Source organism: Nanorana parkeri, unplaced genomic scaffold (genome assembly GCF_000935625.1).
Source record: "Nanorana parkeri isolate BGI_ZX_2015 unplaced genomic scaffold, ASM93562v1 scaffold45, whole genome shotgun sequence".
NCBI classification, from domain to species: domain Eukaryota; kingdom Metazoa; phylum Chordata; class Amphibia; order Anura; family Dicroglossidae; genus Nanorana; species Nanorana parkeri.
The window spans coordinates 1,753,088-1,775,652 of NW_017306313.1; the positions used below are offsets into that span (position 1 = coordinate 1,753,088).

The following is a 22,565-nucleotide window of genomic DNA, read 5'->3' on the forward strand; positions in this document are numbered from 1 at the left end:
GTTATTCAATCGCCATATATCTTAGTATCTGTGGGGTTTTATGAGGCGTCCGACTCAACGTTCATTCCAAAATTATAAATTTATTACCACATTTTGTTAAAATCCATAAGCAACTTTAAAAACAATATTTGCTAACACAGATTCCCTTAATTCTGCTTCCCACTGCCACATAACCTATATATAGGGTAATTGTTGACATCCATGATTCTTAATTAATTTAGATATAATACAGTCCATCTTTGTGAGATGCATTCTTTTTGTGGTCTTTCTCCACTGTGGCAGATGCATGTTGACTTCTGATACGTTTCGCTGATGCGCTTCCTCAAGAAATATGAGGCAAGAATCTACTGAGAAGTTCTGAGACAAGTATGGATCCACTTTTGAGGAGTGGGGATCTATTTATCTCCCACCTCCGAAGCAGAGGCGGTGGGACCACAGGGCTATATGGAGTGGAGGATTGTTTCTCATTTTTTGCTCACTATACAATGTGGTGATCACCACCATTGATAATTTTTAGCTCATGTCTGTCTTCATTTCAAATCTTATGTGATAGCTTCCGCTCGTGCTCTCCTATCGTCCACTTTCTTTCGACCACAGTTATATTTCCTACTCTCGGCTAAAAATGGTATGTCGACCTTTTAACTGACATCAGGAAGGTAACCTCTGCCTTTTTTACATGTTTAATGTGACCCTTCAAGAGTTGCAAAAAAATACAGAAAAAAGATCCCATGCAAGGGAAGAGCTCTGTCACGCATCTTGTTTTGGTGGAACATTTGTCCCCCTCTTCGCTTCATTCCAGCACTGCAGCCTGTGTCAGTCACTTCAGGGAGTGTCCAATGTCTTTGTCCTCTGCTGCACACTATGGTTCCATCCACTGACCCCCTACTTCACTGCTTTGGCACTCAGTATTTGGCACTCCTGGTATTGACTTGATGGATGCTTCAGGGGAGGTATAGAGACACGTGCTATTGTAGAGGTGAGTATAATAGAACTTATGCAGGGAAACTCCTCTTAGGATTTTTTGCTACCCTAACAGGATCATTTAATGAGGTGGCAGGCGGTTTTATTCTCATTAAAAAAAAAAAGTATGAAAGGTACATTACACATTCAGTGTAAATAAGCTTTATTTTCATCTTGTGTTAGTTTGGTGTAAAGGGTAACAAAATGTTTGTGAACCAATTACTTTGGCATCATTTTACTATTTAAGTTTTCTTTTCTTTTTAAGGTGTAACTTCAACCACACCTTTTGCTGTTTGTTTTGTATAGAGTGGGGAAGGGTCATAACCTTGGTCAGGTTTTACTGCTGTCTAAGTTGTATAGGGCAGGTAAGTAGAAATCTCCAATAGGGATACAGCACTAAAAAACGTTGTCTAATGCTGGCCATATACTGGTAGATTTTAGAATGAACTTCCATACAAAAATTATCTCCTCAGAACATTCAATAATGCCATCGAAGACTTGTAGAATATTGTTTGAAATTTCGTTTGATTTTTACCATTCGACTCTGGAATGAATGGAGTTTCTAGAACGAAAACCACATTCACTGTTAGAATTTTGTTTGTTCGTGCCACCCTTCTCCTTCCATTGTTTTCATCACTACAGTCAAAAGTTATTCGAGCAAAATTTTACTGATGTAAAGCCAGCTTTACAGTACTCATCTAAAACTACTGTTCTGTTGCTTTTTAGGTTCCTGTTACAAGTTCCTGTTCCCTTGACTTTTTGTCCCGAAGACAATGGGGGGCATTTATTAAAGCAGTTGCATGTTAATTATGATGCAATTTGCGTGTAAAATCTTAGCATGAATCTTTAGGGTTTATTTTATAACACAACAGATTTAGTTCTACTTAACTGTAAAACCAAATAGTGACCGTCTGCCAATTTTCTTTCTTCTGCCGCAAATGCAAGCACATCTTTTCAGGTTAAGGTGCCCATACACATTACGACCTCGTAAGCTTATTAAAAGCTCGTACGATCTGCCCATCTTGGACAGGCAGATCGTACTTGGGCTTAGGGGCGGGCTTCCGATGACTGCAGTGAGGGGCGGGCTTCCGATCACTGCAAACGGGCAGTGTGTGCGTGCGCACACCGGCCCGTTCGGCAGTTGTCGAACAAGCAGGCCACTAACCCGTCGAGAATCGTACGATTCTCGGCGGGTTTTCAAGCCTGCTTGTTCGATGGAAGACGTGCGACCGTACAGTAGAAATGGTCGCACGCCTTCCATACACTCTACGATTATCGTACGATCGCGGGATTTCCCGCAATTCTCGTACGAGAATCGTACAGGGGATGGGAACCTTTAATTTAACCTTTACATCTGTTGCAGGGTTAAGATGTGCTAAGAAGACACTGATATGCCTATTGTGTTTAGTCCATCATGCAAGTTGCGTACAGATTACAAAGCTGCCCCTAATTTGTTATATAAAATGCCCCCCTGTATATTCACCAGGACATGAAGTAATGAGACACCTAGCAGACAGGAGCCACAGACAGTAATAGAAATCTGCAATACATTTTGGGGGCCTATTCACACTTGTCCTTTTTCATACAGCAAAATGCATGCATTTCAAGCAGAAATCCTATTTTTCCCATGGGGTTATTTCTTATCTATCTATTGCAGTTTAGTGTGTTTTGATTACGGATACTATATGGCCTTATTCACACCTGGATTTGTGTGTAACTGCAAACCACACAGAGCTTTCCCTACTGTCTAACATAAAAAAAGGTTCTGTCTGCCATTCTGCTTTATCTTTAGTTGATGAGGAGTAATTGCACATACTTTTATACCTATCAAAATGTAATTATGTCGTGTTTGCGATTAGCAATAACAGAAATGTAAAGGTTAGATTATTTTATTTTGACCATATAGTATTTGTTCTTTCTTGTGTTAGTTTACCAGATATATTAATATATGTAAAATGCTGTATCCTCATCCCTTTCCTGCAGCTGTCTGATCATTTAAAATAGCCTTCACATAGGGCTAGAATTTTCCACTCACCATACAGGTTTGTTGGCTTTTCTGTGTGTCTGTACCTATAAATACAGGGGTAGGGTCGTAGAAGAAGGCCAATTTGTGGAATGCTGCTCTTATGAGGACATATATAGTATCATTTAGTTATTGCAATGTTTGCAGGCTACACAAGGCTTAATATATGAAGTATCTCCTAATGAATACCTTTAACAGAGTTCTAACACAAGAGTTTACATAACACAATGGAGTTGCACATGCTCTTATTTATTAAGATGCATCTCTTGCATGTCTTTATCCAGTTGGGGAGGTTTAACTTCACTTCCTGTCCCACGGACACAGCAGTAAGTGAGAGGAAATCTCTCTAAAGTGAGGGGAACGCCCCGCTTTAACAGTTTTCCCTGGAGATGGTTCCTGTATTGAAAGATTTCCCCTCCATTCATGTTATGGCAACAGCTCTAAAATTCTGCATTTTCCCTCACTTCTGTTTGTGCCAACTAGGGCAGATGGAGAGGGTGAATCTCCCCAGTGGGAAAATGAAAACCTTTTGTTAAAGGTATTTCATTTATGTAATTTTGCAATTGTTACACTAAGAAAATAAAATCATAAAAACTTAAACATTGAACGTTGGCACTATTTCTATTATCTCATGCACTCACTATACATAAAGCCTCCTCTTAACCAACCCCCCCCATGGCTCATCTGCATATGAAAGAGGTTGAATAACATTAATTGGCATTGCAAGATTTTGGCGTTTTCTGCCATAGAACAATAATGGCCCAAATTTGTTGTTAATAAAAACTGGATCCGTGATCAATATGCTGAAAGTTTCGGGCATAACCAGAACACACAAAGCACATCTGCTGGTGTTTTTCGTGACAGTGGGCCAAAAGACTGATTACTAAGTTCTACATTTTGTGAGTGTATAGTATAATGTATGAATGCAGTAAACAACTTTTGGATGGTAACTCATGTGTGCCACTAAGTTTAATGGAAGAGATAGCCACAGCTAAATTTAGGTATTTGGTTCAATTCTAAGTAGTATTTTTTAGTGGCTATTGGATTACCATACCTAAGTATTTGAATAAAACCCAATAAAATGGAGTGTCTCATTGAGACACCTCCAGAGGTGCTGGGCCAAAAGGCAAGATTATGTATTTTTTTTGCAGATTGACTTTTAGACCTGAAAAGATACTCAACTGCTTCACTATCCTGGGCATTTGTTGTACCAACTAGGAATATTAAGGTGTCATCTTGAGCTTGCCCCTGATAAGCCCCTAAGGTGATGCATATTGTCCTAATAAATTAGCAACTGGCTCTATTTCTAACGCATATAGAAATAGGAATGAAGAGCATCCCTGTTGAAGTTAAATATAGGGGAATTAAGATTGTTCATGCTTACCTTCGCCACCTGTTTTGTATACAAAATCATGGCCAAATCACAGTCTGGTTAATACTGCCCAGAGATGGTAACATTTAACGGAATCAAGAGCCTTGTGTATGTCGATAAACACCACAAAGCTAGGTTCACCAGCTTCTTGCGTGGATTGTATAGTAATGTATATCTTTCTAATATTTGTAACGGTGTGTTTGCCTGGCACCATGCCCATTTGATTGGGTTCTACGAGGTTAAGGATGAACTTCTAAATGTGATTGGCTAAACGTTTAGCCAAATTTTAATTGTGTTTCTGTATACTGTATACATTCTGTATACTTCAAATTAAAGTAAGCCTGTCACTATACTGACATACCTAACTGGCCTCATAATTAGCAGGCATGCCTTGGTGCCCAAATATAGGGGGGCGTTAATATGTAATTTTGAACCTTTTTCGTAATCTTGCTGGAAGGCAAGCCCCCTTTTCCTGTTGAAGTTCTAACAGTTAGATGTGGGCTAGCAAAATAAGGATTGGCTCAGCACCCTCACATACAAAAAGGTGCACTGCTGTTTTAGGAGGAAACCAATCAAAAGGTAATTTTTTGAGGGTATCCAATTGGCACAATTAATATTTCTAGATATTCCCTATACCAAAGAAAGTGCCTGATTCATCCAACCAGAGAAATTAATATATGCCTGCTGACAGACTTCAGGGAATTAGCAACTGGACCTGTTGAAAATGTTCAGCCAGTCAATAGTGATCCACCTGGACTAGAATAGCCAATAGGGCATCTCCTCCTGTTCTGGACTACATTATCATAAATATTCATGCTTTGTAATTATTATCGAAATATCGTTCACTGTTTTGGACTGTCCCGCACATTGTAATGTTCATGATCAGATTGAAAACCAAGGACCATTTCCAAATCCTAACTTTTTTTTCTTCACTTTTATTTTCTTTATGGATTATGTAATATTTGATTTATTCCATCAGTAAATACTTGACATTCATAAGCACAGCTTTTAAGGCTCAAAATATTTAGCGCACTTTCTACAGAAATCTCATTTTTATCTCTGCATTTGAAAAAAATGAAAGCTGGCTGTTGGAAAAGAAATTTTAGTTTTTCCTATTCTTAAGAAGTTATATTTGAGGCCTACTGTCATAAATAATGTACGTGTAAACAAGCCCTAGCTGTTATAGCAGCGGTTTGGTGTCTTGAAACCTCACAGAGGAGGGGTGGAAGGTAATATTTCATTCACCTTGTTCATCCTGGAGAGGTTTCAGCTTAGGTACTTTGCTTGTTATGTGAGACCATCTGCCTGTTAGCCAAGGTAATGTATGCTCTGCTTCTAGTATATTTGGCAAGGTATGTTATCTGTCAGTATCATTTGTACATACCTGCCACTGAAGTGAATAATGCTTATTTTTTCCCCCAGAGTTTCTTGTTAGCCATGAGATTTTTGGTATTGTTTCAAGTGTGCGTCATTCTGTTGTTAAAATAGAAATCCAAGAATTCATAATACAGAGATAAAATACATATGACAAATGTTTTACCTGTCAAAGGATTTATATTTCTGTCCATCCATTCCTGAGACCTAGCACATCCTGGTGCTTGACACTACTAACATTTGATAAATACAGTCGTGTCTTCTCTCCACCCCAGCCTTCTGTCTGGACAGTAAAAGAGAAGCAGCAGACTACGGAGGTAATCCCTCTGCTCACTTTGCTCCCTTTTATCAAAATGTTCTTTAGCACATTTGTATGCAGCACAACTGATTGTACTGCTCCTCCATCTCACAGTCTGAGGGCTGCTTGCTGTACACAGCAGTGCAAAAGATTGATACCAAGTCAAATTCAGGTATTTAATTATTTATTAATAAATACTGCCATTACATCTGCCCTCTTGTCCACAGATTGTCACTGCACCAACGCACTTGCCCTACATTCCACAAGTTAAAAAAAAGGCAGCTCTTGTTTCTCTACCAACAGGTTCCCTTTTGGAGTATATATATGCATCAAACTGGTTGTGTGTAGCTTGTCATACCAATATTTACTTCCTCAACTAATGCTTTTGTACAAAGAGGTGTTTTCCAAGGTACTTGTTTTCCCTCAGTTTCACTTTGTTAGTGTACAATTCTGCATTTTATTGCACAGTTCTTATTTAGTAGCGCATGACTTGGGTTGTGTCTGTGTTTGTGTATAGAAATGCATCATTTATAGACATAGGGACTTTTTAGCTTTTTTAATTTTGCATTTTCTCATCTGCTTTAAACCTCAATGGTGTATCAGTTTATGGCAGGAGTTCCTAAAATGTTTAATTGGAGTACATAAATAAGAATATTGTTACTATTCTGGGACCTTATAATAAAAGAACCTTATAATAGTCTCAAATGTTTTTACATATATCTACAGCTAGCAAGCAGTAGATATATGCAAAAACATTTAAAGAAATACAATTTACCGAAGAGGTAAATTAAATACCTCTGTCTCCGCCGCTTGCTCCAAAATCCAGCCTCCCCAAATGGCCATGCAGGGTGATGTGGGTGGATGCAAGCACAGTGAAGATCAACAGCAGGGAGAAGAGGAGACACTCACTGCAAGTGAATGCACGCAGCCAGGAGCGTGCATGTTGGACAGATTCCAGAGGACAGGAAGACACCGTTGTCTGCGCTGGATCCGAGACCAGCACCAGTGCTGGAAGGACTGCTAAAAACTACTAGAAGGAAGAAGATGATCGTATCAAGCAGCAACGCATAAGGTAAGTCCTTACAGCAGAATTAGAATGGGGAAAAAAACAATGGAGGGTTTAATGTCACTTTATCTGTAATTCACTCCACTCCTGCCTCGCACAACCTTTTGGTCCTGATTCGTATCCTTGCTGTCGGCAGGGCTGGATTTCCATTTCACGAATGGAAATCTGTCTAGCCTGAGCTGGCGCCCTTACCTGCTGCGGGACCCACCGTCTTTCACATACGCAGAGAAGGACCCCGGTGTCACTTAACGCCTGTCTGCATCAGACGGGCATTTTGCAGGGCAGTCTTGCACAGCACTGGGATCCTTCCCCTGCATTTGCAGAAGCTGGCGGTTCCTGTAGGTGCCGCTGGTCTCGGAGCAGGAGGGTGCATTTTGTGCAGAATACACCCTTCTTGCTATTGCTGGTGTTGTATCTTGACACAACACCAGGAATTAGGCAGAGTAGGTGCCTGTAGGCACATGTCTACTCTGCCTAATTGTTATTCCGACCCTGAATATCAGACAGTTTGTGTGCTATTACATAATACCGATCCACTGATTTCATAGTTGGACAAAACTGGGTTGCACAGTCAAGTGGCGAAAAGGGTGTTGCTAGTATTATGAAAGTATGAAATAGGCAACCCTGGGCTCCTCTGAAGCACCCCTGGAGAATGATGAAGCATTGTGCTATGCATGCCTCTGCAAACATTAGGTGTAACCACACTACGGTGATAGTGGGGTAATTTAACTAAAATCTGAGTCTACTGACTATATAAACACAGTCTTTGTACCCACAAAATATACTTTACTTTCTGTGCCATAGCTAAAGTCCCGCTTACATTGGTGCCAGTAGAGCGGTGCCCCCTTACATAGGTATTAGACTATATAATACTTTTTTTTTACAAACATCAGGAACAGTTCAAGCAAATGGTTTGAGTTATGCAATGTCTTATGTCTTGTTTGCTCAGTAACTTTATATTATTTGCCTTAGTTTCCTTTCTCTCTGGATGTAAAATGAAGATATGCCTAAGGCTTCATTTGTGAAAGAAACAAGCCTGTCTTGTTTATGGGAAAATAATTTTAACAGTGTAATTATAACCATCGCAGGAAAGGCAACTGTTAAGTTGTCCAGCAAAATAGGGGGCCCAGTACTGGTTGCTGTGTAATTTATCTAGACGGGAATAATATTGTATTTTAAATTCCATAAAATATATCTGGTAGAGACACCACTATCAGAGTGCTGTGAAGGAATACAGTATGTTGTAGTGTTATTGTAGAAGGTAGGATTGCCTTTTACATAGAGGTCAGAAAGCCTGACCTGAAAATAAATCTATTGCCCTGTGATACTTTCACTATTCTTTTCTCTGGAAATTAGAGATGTCCTGATACCACTTTTTCAAGACCAGGTGCGAGTACTTTTCCCTCAGGTACTTGCCTATGCCAATTACCAATACTTTTTCTTAAAGGGACATGTGACATTTTTTCTAAAACAATACAGACTAATAATTTTAGGGCAGTTTCTCACCAGGCCTGCTTAAAGATCTCACCAGAGCTGAATACACAACTTGTCACCAGAGCTAAATACAGATCTCCGCAGGCTGCGATCTCACCTGGGCGTTATGTGGATCTCCTCAGGCAGTGCTATGCTGATCGGGCGGGTGGGAGGAGTGATAGAACGGCAGCCTGAAATGGTGGGTTGAATGGCAGGTGCTGTATTGTGTGTTGTGGGGTAGTCCATGGCTTAGCATGTGCCAGGGAGCAGGTGATATAGAACTGGACAGGCACTGCCAAGACAGCTACTGCCAGGTCCCCAGCAGGCAGCCTGAAGTTCCCGCAAGCGCGGTTTAAAAATTTAAAGGGCCGATATCGGCCTTAAGAATCGGGGCGTTTTCACAAGTACTCGTGAAAATGCCCAGTATCGGTATCTGGACATCCCTACTGGAAATTGTTTGTTACCGTATAAATTGTGGCAATAAGTTACTGATTTCAAAATAAGACCTGATCCATCTGTTTGTATGACAATGCATCATGGTCAATCATTTTTAGTAGTTGTAATTGAGTGCTGGATCTGTAATCACATGTGACTTTCAACTGGATTGTATTATCACTGCAAGTGTTTATTTATTACCATGATAATGTTATTTTTAGTTATATAATAGGCTTAAAGGCTGTGACACACTGCACCCGAAGCAGCGCAGAGCGGTGGAGTGCTGTCTTCACTTGCAGTGTGTCATGTCATTTTCTCTCCGCATGTTAGCTTTCAAGAGCATGTATAAACCCGCGCGTCACGATGCGAAGTCCATCCGGTTGTTACGCACGAGCCAATTGGCTCAAGTTGCAGTCATTCATCTGACTGCACTCAACTCACACACTGCATGCGAAGCTCTGTGCCTGACAGCTTTGCTTCGCTCTGCACAGCATCGCATGCAGAATGCAAATGATCAGGGGCGGACTGACAACACATGGGGCCCCCGGGCAATACAAGATTATGGAGCCCCCTTGTGCTTCGCCCATATACAAGTCCCTCCCACACGCCCCACCTGCATAGACATTCTTGTCTCTCACAGACATTTTTTCTCCACATTATTTTTCAAATAGTGGGCCAATTCACTAAGATGAATTGCCGGGGAACTGGCTGTCCATGCTTCTGGGCTGTGAGCTGTGGGAGGGGCCGGACAGTGTCAAAGTCAGTGTTCTATAATTTTTCTCGATCCTATAAATTGTCTCCACTGTGTCACTTCCAGTGGGGCCGAGTCATCCGAATCAGCTGTTTTCATGACATGCGCACCTTGTAGAGACGCCGTAGAGAAATTTATCGGTTGAGGAAAATTAAAGCACACTGGTAGTGTAAAATGATGTAAAGGACATACAAAGACACTAGACATTAAACACAGTAAAGCTGGCCATACACCTTTTAAAGATTTTTTTATAGATTTTTTTCTATCGGCCTATGGTCAGATGGGGAAAGTGCAACAGATTCCTCCATCTATGCTTAACTGTGTGGATGGAGTAATCTCCCACTGGGCCAAGCATCAGTACCTTGCTAGGCGGCCCCACTGGCTCTCAAAATACCTGAACAATGCCTGCATCCAATCAGAATGTTCAGGGATTTTGACAGCCAGCGGGGCCGACTAGCAAGATACTAAAGCTTGGCCCACATAGGCTATACTGCCGCCTTTAGTAGGAACTGCACACTAAAAAAAGAAAAAAAGCCTTTGGCAAGCCAAGTTTAACCCTTCCAACTGCCATGATGCTTAAGTGTTTTAAAAAAATAAAGCCGTATTAGGAGTAGATCGTAAGCACCTGTGTCCACTGATGAAGTGCAAGTATTTTGCAGTGATTGCAAAAATCCTGTTTTCTTGATCGTACATCAGAGGCAGGAGCAGTAGCATTGAGGAACATTGGCATGTCTTAAAGCAGTCCAACTGAAGGCAGGGCAACACGATCTAGAATAAAAAAACACTGCAGCTTGAACAGATGTCTGCAGGACTGTGCATCCAAAGCTTACATCCGTAAATGCCTAAACATTCACCTGATAAATCTTAGAAAACGTGTGAACAGAAGACCAGGTGGCGGCCCTCCAAATCTGGAAAACAGATGCCTGATCCTGAAGAGCCATTAGCTTTTACAGATCTTGTAAAGTGCATCTTGACCACAAAAAGAGGAACCTTATCCTTAAGCTGCTGCCTGAGCCACCGAGAAATAGTGGAACGCGAAGCAAGTTGTCCTTACAGGGACCTTCTAGAATGAAGTCTGTCTGAGGGAAGACTTAGCCACATTCAAGCAATGAAAGGGTATCTTATGATGAACCAGAGTATGATAGACTGATGGAAGAACTATGTGTTGGTTAACGCGAAAGGTAGAGGCCACTTTAGGAAGAAAAGAGTCCCTGGGCCTCAAAAAACAACCTTGTCCTTTTGAAGGATAGGAAAGTGTTATTTTCAAGATAAGGCTGTTGACTTAGACTCTTGCAGTTTGTGCAATAAGAAAAGCCACTTTGAGTTAGAGTTTTTTGAGACAATAGGTATCTGTGTCTCTACATCTGATAGTCTTTTAAGAGCTGAGAGAACTAAGCTGGTATCCCATGGATTCACTGGAGGCTGTATAGATGAATTTATATGAGCTACACCTTGTACAAAGCCTTGAGGGAATGTGACCCAATTGTCCTTTGGAGCAGAATCAGGAAAGCTGAAATTTGTCCCTTGATAATACTTAAAACCAGTTGTTGATCCATACCGGATTCTGCAAAGGTCAAGATCCCATGGAGTATGTCCTGGGATGACATTTTCTTGCCTCGCACCCCGCAAAATAGGCATTCCATGTACGATGGTAGACCTTACATGACATTTCTTTGCTTTCAGTAATGCTCAGTTAGAAATAACCTTGTCTCTTAAGACATGGGCTTCGACAGCCATTGTGGAGGGGTCCAGCACTGAAGGGACAGATGAATCGGTTGAAGCTCAAGTATGTTGATTGGGAGATGAGCATTTGCTGGCACCAGAGTTCCCTGCACTGTCCAGGGGTCCTAGACTCCTCCCCAGCTTGTCAGGCTAGCATACGTTGTAAACATCTTCAAGGGCAGGGAAAAATTATCTGGCAAAAAATATGGTGAATGTTGCTCCAATCCACATAATCTGTTAATCACAACCAGCATGGAGTCAGGTGTTGATTGTATTTGCAAATTTTGAGCTAGGAGGTGTTGTTAACCTGCCCAGAGAGAGGTATTAAAACAGCATTGTATTTTGCAGACAATAGATGTCTCACCCATCCCCCTCCCACCCCAACACACACCTCCTATTCATGCTGGCTTCTCCATTTTTACATAAATGGCCTCTTTAATTCACCATTCACCATATTTATTCCCAGATAATTTTTCTACAAGTCATTCTGAATTGAAAAAGTTGGTTGGATGACCAGGGAAACGTCTTCAAGAAAAAACAGTCCAGTTGCCTTGACTTATTTTTTTACACATATATCATGACCTGGATGAATGAGAACCTTCAGACATTATACAAAAGGTACATTTTTTCAGTATGCTGCTTAGGCACAGTTAAAATATTAAAGTCAAAAGGATTTTAAGGTATTTCAAATGCTGATGAAATCACTTACAATGGATGCTGCTTCTTAATGTTTAAATGTTTTAGTTTCCTGCAGAATCAGCTGCTCCCCTGAGCACTGGTCCTGACTTCCTGTATTAGAGTGACTCCTTTCTCAAGCAAAGTGCTATGCAGTCTCCCTTGTGTGTGCCAGTAAGCTGTGTGTGTCTCCACAAACACACAGACACAGCGAATACAGTTTACTTCCCTCCCCCCTGGCCCCCTCTCCTCCCTTCTCCAAGCTAGTAGATGAACAGTTGCTGGAGTCTGCTCTGTCCTTTGTGACCTTGTACTGGACATGAAGTTCAGGGAAGCTGACCTGAGAGACTTGGAAGCAACTATTCAGAAACATGATGATTTTAAGGATTTGGGCAGAAAATTAAAGCAATGCTTTGCTGGGCAATGCATCTTTGTTTTGATCTGGATTCATTATTGAAAAATAAGTTTGAGAGTTTAATACTACTTTAACTTTTCTAAATGTTTCCTATAACATAGCAAATCTTCATTTTTTTTTTTTTTTATATTCACGTACCTCCAAATACTTGTTAAGTTATTGTCCTAGAACATGTGTGTGTGTGTGTGTGTATGTATGTGTGTGTGTATATATATATATAATCAGGAAAGTTAGGTTAGACGGCCTTATCTGCATTCATGTTCTGGGTTAATGATTGAAACTTTTGAATTAAAAGGGTCAAAAGGATAGCCAGGCAACCAGCGGTTGTAGAACAAGCAGTCAGGAATAGCAGCTTTCAGGTTTTTCAAGAAAGGTTTCCTTAGAAGCCCATATTATTGTACCGGAATTACCAGTATGTTAGAATAGTATAGTTTGTTGAAAATGTAGTATAATGCCAAACAAATATGTGGTTACCCTGAAAATGTCATATTGTTCAAACTTTCACAGTGCATACTGAATGAATAGGTACTTTTAAATGTATGTGTGCTGCCTGCAGTGGTACACTTTTTAACATATGTCTTAATTATTTAAGAATTATCACACCGTATTGATCACTGCCTTAGTAAAGAAACTACTCAAACTTGATGTACCTTTTGAGAGTGCGGCATGCTTATGAATATGAAGAACGCAGGATATAATCAGCTTATTAGGACTGTAAAGTGCTATTCTGCAAGGGTTTTCAGCGAATGAACATAGAAAAACTGTAAGAGTTACATAAACCCCTAAGTTCTTTCTTTGCATGTCACTATGGTATCCATGGAAACAGAATTCGGCTTGTGAAAGATTTAATAATTGACAGGATTATGAAATAGCTGTAATAAATTCTGTATTACCAGAAGTAAACAAAAAAGCAAAGTAACGGAAAACAAGTCGAGGTAAATGGTTCTTTGGCTGTTTGCCAAGTGTTGGTCATTTTAATAATGTATATTTGAACATTGTTGTAGAACAGTGCGATTGCATTGTTGTGTTGAACTGATAACGTATAGGAAATCTATAGGTATTACAGTGATTTTAGTTCTGAACTACATCAGTGAGCCAGGATGGATAGACCACATCCATGATGACCTGTCGTGCTGCAGTGAGTAACTAGTGTCGCTTATTTCACAATAAACGATGGTAATCTGCTGCCATTGAAGAATTTCCTGAAACGCACAGCAGAATTTATTTTCACCTAATAAATTATTAATACATATATAATTAGTAGTTGCAGTTTGCTGCAAACCAAACTCAAAGTAAAAATCATATTTGAAATTCAAATATGGATTATAATAATGCTTTACTTTTTTTATGTGCACAATTCAACAACCCCACCAAGAAATCAGAAAACTAAGAACCCTTATGATGGGAAACTCTAAGAAGAAAAGTAGATGCTAATGTTCTCCTTCCTTAAAGTGACACTAATCTCATGGTCCCTGTTGGTGTTATAAAGTTTAATAAACTAAACATGAGATTGTAGTCCATCACGGGAGCGAGCTTATCTGACTCGAGTATAAACTCGGCTTATACTCGAGTATATAGGGTAGCCACCCTCCAGAAGGAAGGACAGTGTCAACACCAGTTCAGAGATGATTTGTGGATCTACAGCTGAGTGATACACAAATAAGATAGGTTTGTTAGTAGGATATCCATTTTTTTTAGATTTCTAGGATTGCACGGGCCACAAATACATATATAACCTATTTGAAAACCTTTTGACAGGTAAAGGCACCTAGATCTGTTCTAGATCAGTGCCTGATTCTTTTAGCATCTGATTGATAAAGCCTTTCTAGACCATGCATATAAAATGTCACTTCATCTTTTAATGTTACATCAGGCAGAAGTGTATTTTCATATACTTTGGGAATCAATCCAGAAAGTGTACTTGGCTAATAACTCCTTTCTGATGCTCATAATTGCATCCTAAAATTAATCTGTGATTTTTCTATGCAGGGCAAAGCTATTTACTTTAATTCAGACCTCTACAGTCACATGTACTTCCCCTTCTGTCACTCCCGACTCTTCAATTCAGCTGCCAGGAGTGTAAGCTATGAGTTGCCAGCATCACACCATAGACCACCAGTTCTCAACATGTGGGTCGCAACTCACTGTTGAGGGGGTCGCAGCATCCACTTCTGCTGCGCTAGGTGAGAGGCTCCTCAGCCTCCTCCTAGCGCAGCAGTGTCAGTCAGCGGGAGGACAGCAGAGGCTGTGAATATAAAAGTGCCGCTATACACACTCCCTGGCCGCTGCAGCGACATCTAGTGGCCGGGGAATGTGTACCGCAGGGCTTTTCTGTTCACAGCCGCTGCTGTCCTCCTGCCTCCCATACAATGTGAGCTCTGCATGAGGCGGGCGTCTAAGCAGTGCTGGGGCTGAGAAGGCTGCATGGAGACAGAGCACGCAAGCAGGTAGCAGGGGCTGGGGAGGGCTTGTATTCTTGTGAGTGTGCTTCTATTTTTAGTCCCAAGTCCAGCACCTTACTAATTCTGGAGTCCAGCGCTCCGTTGGAGGTCACCACAACTTGGCAAATGTTACCAAGGGATCCCGGCCCTAGAAAGGTTGAGAACCACAGCAATAGACAGAGCTATGGACTCCCCTAATTATCACAGTGCAGTCACATACCCCTCTATACCTGGAAGTACAGGGTATTTTTCTTCAGCTCCCAGCACTGAACAGACTGTCAGAGGAGCAAAGGAAGAGAGTATATATTGCAGGGCATGGGGGATTAAAGCAAACCTATTTTTTTACCTATTCATTTTGCTTTAAGGTCCAGCTGCAGGATATTTTCTATTTTGCTCCCACAGTGTAAAAAAAAAGAGAAGAAGGCAGCCCAGGCTGCAATACTCCTCTCTTATCCAGTTGTGTCCCCTACATTATCTCTTTAAACCATAAGATGTCCTTAGTGTTTCAGATTGAACGAGAAAAATAAAAAAGACTGAGGACATACTGTGAGTGCAAAACATTACTGGCCTTCCCCTCGGGGTTGTTACCATGGTGCCTTGCATGAACAATGTAATTAGAGATGAGGACCCTCTGACCTCACATGACAGGCCTGAGAAATTCTGGAAAAAGGGAATAAAGAAACAAAAATAGCATAAAATACTGCCTGGAACTGGAATCTTGGTGTGCTTTGTCTATTTCTTCCAGATCTTTTCAGTAATTAAGCGTAACACTTTGTCTTTGTACAGGAGCTTCCTGTAATAAAAACCACTGAAGCTTCCTCTCCTTTTGCAGAGTGACAGGTCTTGTATCTGGCCCCCTCCTCTAGTTTTCTAAAGGCTAAAGGTGCCCATACACCTTACGAATATCGGCCGATTTCACTATGCGATCGCGTTTTCGTCCGATACTCGTAAGGTTGATGGGCAGTGTACAACTGCAAATACTGTACAATCGATCGACTTTTGACCAACCAGCAGGTTAGAAAACTTCAGTTCATCGTACAATTTGCGCAAGGTTGGTGGCATTTGCGCACGTCAAAATTCGTACAATCTACACTGCACATGCGCAGACGAAAATACGTGCGGTCGATTACCGCAATTCGTCTCGGTGCTTTCTTCTAATTACCGCTGATCCAACCTTGCAATAATGGTGGAAGGATGGGCTAATCGTACAACGATTTGATCATCGGACAAAAAGTGTTGTCCGATGATCGTAAGTTGAATGGGCATCCTAACTGTAGTGAAAGTGCAGGCTGTGTACAGCAAAGTGATAATGTCACTGCTACTTTTCCAAGGTAATATCTGGGTTTATAAAGACAGTCGGCGCACACAAAGTGGATTTATATCCTCTATGGCTATTAGGGCTTGTTCACACCATTTTCTCTTCCAGATCTGGAGCAGATCTGCAGATGTGATGCTATGCGTGCAGTGCGTTTTTACCACGTTCCAGTTTTAAAAAGCTGCAGTGCTGTGCGTTTTCGGCGCGTATTCGTTGCGTTTTTGACGTGTTTGTGCGTTTCCGGACCGGACAAAATGTGACATGCAGTATTTTCTCTGTCCGGACCGGCACAGACTTCGCACGTGTGAACTGTAGCCCATAAAACACATAGGGATTCATTGGGATGCATTTTGGGTGCAGGAGCACACGGTTCTGGTCCGGACACAATCCGGACGTCGTGTGAACAAGCCCAGAATATATTAATTTAAATGTTTTTTTGCCTGGAGTTCAGCTTTTAAAGCTAAGAATGAATACTAAGCAGACAGAACATATGGTTTCCTAGGTAGTAAGCTACACAGCAGCATGCATTAGCATCTTGTAGCAATCAACTGCAGATGATTGAAGCATTGTGCAGTCATGTGAGACGGATCGCTAATCTATGCTATTAGTGTAGCAGGTAGCATTTGTTTTCCATCTGTTACTCCTAGGAAAGCATTTACACATAAATATAAACATATATCTAATATGTCATTTTTGTTTATAAATAATAAAATAACACATCACCTATTCATAGATTGTTTGGCAGGATCTGTGAATTGAGAAGCTACAAGTCCCATCAGCCACCACAGCAGAGGGACTTGGAGTTCACAGTGGAATACAAGTGCGGTGACATCACCACACTTGTGGTAGATTAAAGGAAAACTATGAGGTGAGTTCTTTTCACTCACCTCATAGTTCTAGCCGACCTGTGACAATGAGACTGTCACAGGCCGGCTCAGTAGATCGGGAGGTGAGCGAACACATACCGGGTTCGCTGACCTCTCGATCCTGTCACGGCTCTCTGCCGTGACAGGGGGAGGGGCTGGATTCTCCGCTCCGATCTACCAGCACTGACTGGCGGAACGGACGGGGGAGGGGGCGTGTACAGCTGGTTCTGTCTCTAGATAGGCAGAGCCAGCTGCCACTCAGGCAGCTGGACGGATCCCGTCGTCTAAGTCGGGATCCGCTCCGGCTGCGGCGTCTCAGTATACCGCGAGCTGTAGCTCGCGGTATACTGAGCTTAGGGTAACGGGAGGACGCTAGTTTGTGTCCTCCCGTTACCCTAAGGAGAACTATGGGGAAAAACACTGACCCCATAGTTCTCCTTTAATTCTTCTTCCCTTCCGTGTTACTGAATGGCCATACTGAGGTACAGATAGGAACAGGAGGGGGAAATTGCTGGAGCAAGAGCATTGCACTTGTGCTCCACTGATCGGGATTGCAATGCTTGTATTGCTCCAATGCAAACAAAATAAATACATACATTTTATTTTGTGTATTTATTTTTCTGAAAGGTGGAATTTGCTTATACAATGTTTTTAACTCTAGTTATACATGGCGGTCTGTACAAACATAGAAGTACATCCTGGAAAATTACTTTAGAGGATGGATGTCCAATGAGAGCGCTGCTCTAAGAATTTGTCCAGTGTATTCTAAAGCTGTGACCTTGTCATCTGCTCTTTAGTGAAGTTGAACGCTGACTTGTAGACTCGGTGTCTTGTCTTTGTATACATTGAATTATAAATGGTTAGGATTGCTGCCTGACCCCGATGCCCTGCTATTCTTTCACCCTGGCAAGGCAGCAACCTCGGAGCATGCTGCCTGTATCATTAGGAAGGAAATGTGATCAGGGAAGAAGTCCACGTATCTTGGATGGGAGGAGCTGAGGAGGGAGCTGGGTGCCTGAAGAGTAGTCTCACCAGCATATTCAGAGAGACCCAGAGCTCGCACTTCCCTCCATGTAATGGCTCTCAGTGGAAGCATGCCCAGGCTTTAGGATTAGAAGGTGAGGAGGGGAAATTCTTAACGGGAATGTGTGCTTTTGGAACATAAGAGCATTAACCCTGCAATATGCACACCTTTTTCCTTTCGGATTTCTGGTGCCCTTGAGTAAAAATCACTGACAACGAAAGGCAAGTATGTAGCATAGCAGCTTGTTGATTCATGCAACAGTGTGTGTGGGTGTGTGTGTGCTTTGAGCAAGGCTAACTGCATTGATAGCACTAGCTAGAGGGACAGAGGGTGCACATTGTATTCTGTATTTAGCCAACTAGTTTGTGGAGAGGTAACTTACATTATCCATGGACAGAGAAGGCACATATCTAACATACAGTGTAGCAGAGCTCGTTGGCTTTCGCTGTTGTGACAGCTGAGATGTCGGCATCTGATACATTTCCCTGTAAGCCAGGGCTGGACTAATCCTGGGAACCAGGTAGGCAATGATCCATAGAAATGACAGCTGGCACCCAACTTTTCAGGTTTCCTTTAGTTGTTGTTAATTGATCTGGCCCTAAAATGGCTTCTGGATTGGGCAGATTGGCTACTGAATTTCAATTCGTCTACCCTCCACTTTCAGCATTAGTCTGTGCATGGCACATCTTGAAGCAGTTTCTGCCATAGGACCATATGAAGCATTTAACTGCAAGGAATATACAGCTTCAGCAGTCTTTTCACAAAGCTCATTCTTATAAAAGTCTGATGTTTGTGTAGATGTGTCACTTCTGTTGATTAGAAAGGAAACAGATCTGGGAAAGCTTTCAGCACAGAGGCGTATGGGACGCTTGTAATGTAATATTATAGTGTGTGCACATATCTGGGCACCGGATGGTTGAAAGAGGAAAGCTGTAGTGTCCTAAAACCATGAGGCTTATTTCACAATGCACTGGGAGGAGAAATGATGATGTATAGAGTGCAGATTGGCCATTTGGCAATATTGTTGTGTTAATCTGTGGAATATGTACTAGCCCACTACCCATCATAATGTGGCCGGCTGGCTGCGTGTTGTTTGCTAGTTTCTCCCCCACTGCTAGGACCTCTCAGTATTCATCAGGTGATGTCTGGGCTTTTGACATGTCTCACACCATTTAGCTGTCAGTTGCATGCAGCTCCATTTTTTTCTTCAATGGCTTCTAGCATGGTTTCAGCCCTTATAAGAGCCATATTATATATGTGCTATGTTCTGTGTGTATAGATTGGGCTCTAATTAAATGGCTTTATTGTCTGTAGAATGACATATGAGCAATGCGTCTGCTTTAGATGCTGTTTCCTTTTTACCATAGCCAATGAGTAGTTAGGATTAACATTGTAATGTTGTAGGTTCTGCAGCTTTATATGAAATGGCCCAGCAGACAAATCCTAGCACCATGAAGCATTTCAGATAAGTCATGGATTGAGACGGGGATGTTGGCTGCTCACAAGGCAAACAACAGGCTTCTGGGAAATGGGCGCGCAGTCTGCCATGAGCTGGGATCTCTCTAACCCCAGTTAGTGTGTTAACTCCTGGTGTATACCGAATCACCACAACAGGCATGCCTTCCCTAGACATTAAACTAAACCCAAGGACGTTCATTATTGCCCTTAACAAGGTAGCAATAATCAGGTCACTGAAGTGACTCTTTCCAGGTAGAGATTGTAAATAAACCTTAACTACGTTACTGGAAGGAAGAAAATGGTCAATATCTATCGACTTGTTTATTTAAGGTAAACAGAGATTGGACTCTGCTGGTCGATATTATTTGCTCATAAATTCGCGTTTCGTTCTCTGAACAGATCAAACAGGTGAGGTAGTCAAATCATGCAAATCCTTTTTTAAAAGGAATGATTGCTAGTCAAATTAGTCAGATGTAATGGGAGGTGATGACCAGTCTTGAGAGGCATGATGGAAAAAGAGAACGCTTATGTAGCTGAGATTACCAATTTAGGAATAGCACTGTGTACCATAACAAGCTGTCAGCAATCACTCAGCATTGGCAAACTAATGAAAGGTGAAATCTAAATGGTTGACTGACTTCACTCTGCACATCATCGGATTTTCCATTGCTCTGTTAAAGTTTATATAAACCCATGTAAAAAGCTATAATATATTCCCACTTAGCGTTTCATGAATCTGGTGGCTGCATTAGTTTTATATTTTTCCAGGATTTTTTTTCCCTTTTAAAAAAAACAAAAAACCTGGTGACCCTGCCAGTAATATGATTTCTGTCTTAGGTTGACAATGTTCGCTCACCGTACTGTATGGAGAAGCAGCGTTGTCACCCTAGGACAGGACTACAAACACTTCTTCCTCTCCTCTTCTCACCATAGAGGAGGAGGAGGTTCTGTCCCTAGAGATGGGGAACAGTATTATTGATGGGAATGCATATCACAGAAAGTCATTTCCAGCCGACAAGATTTCTGGCAGGATCAACCGGTATGTTTGCACTTAACAAGCAGATCTAACAAAACGCTTTCAATGGTATATTTAAAAACACCATTTTCCGGACCAGATCTGGAGCAGAAAATGGTGTAAACCTGCCCTAAATGAGAGGCGTTCATTGATGGGGTTTCAATAAGCCCATATGTGTTGCTGTAGTTTGTACACCAGGGCCTTGTCTCATGCCATTTGACCTATCACTGGGTTATCTGGTGTTTTTGTTTAGTTTTTTTTAGATGATAATGGCATCCTAGCTGTTTAACTACCGTTCTCACAGACTGATGATCTAGCTGTGTTGGTGTTCATTAAACAATATTCCTGAAACATTGCTTCATTTTCACGGTTCTGCTAGGTGTGTTTGGCAGTTCAGTTAAATAAACCCAAACACTTTGTTCTGCTGTACATCGAGAGATGAGAGCAGTTCAAGTGATGCTGTTAGAAGCACTCAGTTCCCTCAAAGCCTCCTCACAAAAAAGCCTCAATCAATGCATTTTCTCTCTAGGGTGACATGCTTCATTTGTGATGTGGCATAGTATTGATTTTATTCAAGAGAAATGCAAGTTTCTGGAAGCAGAAATACAGATAGGAAAAGGCCACATCATTGTTTTAAAATAACATATCTACACTCTATAAAACTATAATACACACTTTGCAAAAAGAATTTGGGTAGGTAAGGCGAGGGCTGGCTGCAGCTTCTAGCTGCCCGGTACAGCAACATTTTTATACATCTGCTCTTGCTGAGCAAGGTGAGTGTCATTCTAGACCTGTCCTGGAATGTTTCTTAGATCTCTTAGCATGGTATGCGACAAATGTACGTACAACCCATAAATAACATTATAGCATTCTAGGATAGAAGTACTGTAAATGGGGATGGGGGCTACAGAAACTCAAGGAGATCTATCACTAAGAAAGAATAAGTCTTTGCATGGAGCAGCTTACTAACTACTAGACAACCTTGGTGGTGGTAATATGGCCATAGTCAGTGATTACCTTAGGCATAGAATGTTGATCAGAAACTTTGACTCCATGCACCTTTCTGAAACAGTCGAGTATCAAAAATGGTGACTTTTAACTATTTTACAAAAACTAGGGCTGCACCAATACTATTTTTTTCCAGACTAAGTACAAGTACTTATACTGTTCCCCGTCTACTGGCTGGGACTGCAAATCTCAGCAATAGTTTATATAGCAATACACAATACCACCAACTATAGAGGACTACAAATCCCAGCAATACATTATACAGCAATGCAGAATAATACTATCAGCTACAGAGGAGTGCAAATCCCAACAATGCATTATACAGCAATGCAGCATTGCATCGGCTATAGAGGACTACATATCACAGCAATGCAGAATAATACCATCAACTATAGAGGACTATAAATCCCAGCAATACATTATACATAATTGTAGAATAAAGCACAGGACAGAAACAGCAGGGGATATTTCTCCGGGGGGCCAGCCTGATGTCTCCGGGTGGAGAGTCTCTGGAGGGGAAGATGTGCGGGCCGGCGGATGCGCTGTAAACAGAGGGGTCATGGTTACCAAGAAGAGTGGAACCTAGGGAGCAGCTTTATTTGAATAATGAAAGCACCAGTATCAGTTTTTGGTATTGGAGCAGTTGCACGCGTTCGAGTAGTAGTGCAAATGCTCAGTATTGGCACCGATACTAGTATTGGTGCATCACTAACAATCACTATATTGATTTTGGAAGATTTGACTTCTGCATGGTTAATCCCTGCTATACAGCAGCCCAGTCCTACCTAACTTGTCCACAGTTCTTTATATATGAAATGGGATTTAACACCGATTACACTTTCAAATTCATTAGCCCAATGCATCCAGATCCTGT

General features: G+C 41.4%; 1 protein-coding gene across 9 annotated transcripts in view; it reads left to right on the top strand.

The window, feature by feature from the left end:
• OSBPL8 (oxysterol binding protein like 8) overlaps window positions 1-22,565 on the top strand; it is a 230,757-nt gene that overhangs the window by 139,906 nt on the left and 68,286 nt on the right. For 2 of the 9 annotated variants that reach the window (XM_018572766.1, XM_018572799.1), the window contains exon 1: window positions 18,244-18,431. The exons of 5 other annotated variants lie outside the window; for them this stretch is intronic. The gene's annotated coding sequence lies outside the window, so the exon portion shown is untranslated. Of the gene's footprint in view, window positions 1-18,235; window positions 18,436-22,565 lie in introns of those variants that run through there. 2 more of the 9 variants (XM_018572777.1, XM_018572771.1) reach the window with 2 other exon arrangements.